Source organism: Hylobates moloch, unplaced genomic scaffold, assembly GCF_009828535.3.
Source record: "Hylobates moloch isolate HMO894 unplaced genomic scaffold, HMol_V3 SCAFFOLD_20, whole genome shotgun sequence".
NCBI lineage: Eukaryota > Metazoa > Chordata > Mammalia > Primates > Hylobatidae > Hylobates > Hylobates moloch.
Window position 1 is genome coordinate 47,286,128 of NW_026652295.1, and position 2,893 is coordinate 47,289,020.

The window sequence follows — 2,893 nt, forward strand, 5'->3', positions numbered from 1 at the left end:
AAATCACCACTAAGAACTTATTTGTCTAATCAAAAACCACCTGTACCCCCAAAAGCTATTGAAATAAAAAATCAATAACTGTAGAAAAAAATTACCACTCATGATTTAGAAAATACCAGATATACACCATATATAAAAGTGATTCATGTATTGGCACTAGCAGTCAAGGACTTTAATTATGATTGGTAACGCCAAGAATATAGAGACAAATACAGAGAAAATAGACAAAACATGGACAATGTAAAAGAATTGAAATCTATAAGAAAAAAGAAGTAGACGTTCTAAAGCTAATTTAAAAAATATATTGATTTAACAAACCAATGGGAGAGAATAGCACATTAGATATAAGAAAGATTGGTGTTACCAAAAATTAATAATTAAAAAGTATTAAAATAAAAGACAGAAGTACAAAAATGAATAACACATAAAATAATGTAAGCAATATGTGAAATAAAGAGAAAAGATCTAGCATACCTATAATTGGAGTCTCAGAATGAGAGGTAAAAGAGAATGAAGCAAACACAATATTTAAGATAAAATGGCCAAGAGTTTCCAAAAGCAGATGAAAGACACTGACACAGGGATTCAAGAAATTCAGCAAAACATAAGTTTAATACATAAATGTAATATGACTACAGAAAAAATAAAATTACATTTAAGATTTCTGTCTCCTCTCTTTCTTCCCTCTTTCTCTATTTTCTTATGGTTTTCACCAGATTATTTTTATCTTCTATTTTAAAGTTACTCACATATTTTAATCCCACCAGACATTTTTCAATTTCAGTTAAAAGTTTGAAAGGCTTACAACATGGCACATGGATACATATGTAACAAACCTGCACATTGTGCACATGTACCCTAAAACCTAAAGTATAATAATAATAAAAAAAAAGTTTGAAAGGCTTTAAGGGTAAACAATCAAATGACCCTCAACATCCAATCAAATAGCTATTAACTAAAGCAATTATATTTTATGCCCAGTATTCTTTCGGAACACTTAGAAAGCTAAATTAATCAATATATAATAAGTGTTAACATTTTAATTCAAAACTTTTGGAGTAACCCAAGTTTATTAAGACAGTTTTGCAGCCCAGCTACTTATGATCTACAAGTTGGGGTAGGCTGCAGGGAAAAAGAAGGAGAGTGGCTAAGAAACTGCACTCCACATTTGAAGTGGATAAATATGCTTGCGGTTCTGAATATCTCTGTATTAGTTCATTTTCACACTGCTATAAAGAACTACCTGAGACTGGGTAATTTATTAAAAAAAAAAAAGAGAGAGAGGTTTAATTGACTCACAGTTCCGCATGGCTGGGGAGGCCTCAGGAAACTTACAATCATAGCAGAAGGCAAAGGGGTAGCAAGACACATCTTACATGATGGCAGTGGGGCAGGGGCACAGTTGTCACACTTTCAAACCATCAAATCACGAGAGAACTCACTCACTATCATGAGAACGGCATGGGGGAACCGCCCCCATGATCCAATCACCTCTCACCAGGTCCCTCCCTCAACACTTGGGGATTACAATTTGAGAATAGATTTGGGTGGAGAAACAAGGCCAAACCATATCAATCTCCTATGGGGACAAGAGCAGAGAGCAGAGGAAAATCTCAGTGCTAAAGGAAGTGAGATTACTTCATAACATACCCTGATGATGAGAGGTTATATTGCGTCAACTTCTTAACTTATACAGGCAACTGAGTGATGACACAAAGAAGCGAATGCCATTGAAAGAAAGTTTTTAATACTCACCATTTCCCCTGGTAATGAGAGGCATAGCATACTAAACAGTCTACCCAAAGTCTGTCATATGCATGGGTAGGAAAGCAGACAAACAGAGGAACTGGAACTATACCTGTATGACAATCGTGGTGGAAAGTAACTAGGTGGGAATGTTCCCTACTGGGAACTAAGAGGGAACAGGCAGGTCAGGGTTAGTGGTTGGGAGGATTGTAATACAACTTCTGCATGTCCATGAAAGCTAACTTGCAGTAAAGTTGTAAACAATATTGGTTGTTAATTTGGCCCTGTGATCCAGCAGGCTTACGGAGAGGTTAGGAATAATAGATGTCAAACAGTCAACACAGAGTCTGAAAATAAGATTAATACAGGAGGAAATGGCTCACATTCCAATGTTCATGATGCATGCTTTCTTCTTTCTGATATTGTCAGCTTCCTTGTGCATGCTATAAATAGAGAATAGTGATTTTGTACTTGAGAAAGGTTTCACAATATGTACCTGGTGCTTTACTGATAAGGTCAGCCCTTTTTTGTGTATGTATAGAACATTGTACTTCTGGTATTAGTGACCTTCATTCATTAATTCACTTATAAAGTATTTATTAAAACCTACTATGTGTTAGACATTGTGCTGGATGCCAGCAATACAACAGGCTTATAACATCACTCCTGCTTTCAAAAAGCCTCCTATTTTTTTGAAAATTTTGCCTATCTATTTTTTGCCTATCTAGTGAGAATAGAGATAGGCATACAAGTGATTAGCTTATAGTTTGGTTAAATGGTCAAACTTAGAAAAAGAAACATTAACTTGTAGAGGCCTTTGTCAAAGTACTTTATGAGAATTGGTGGGGTTGGATCCACATTATTATGGGCTAAATATCTGAAGGTCATATAAAAGTAAAAAACTTAAAATGCTGATAGTTTTGGCTACACTCTGAATCGCACACTGCATATTTGTTTCCACAATATTGTTGATCAGTTGTAATCTCTCCTAATAGTGGTCTTGTTCATGCTAGTTTGAAGTCTTTCAAAAAGCTTACATATAATGAGCGAACTATAACACAATATGAACTATAAAATATGTAAAGTGAAAGTGCTACAGAAACACAAAAGATAGAACTATCATATGACTATGTCTTTTGCTTAGGAA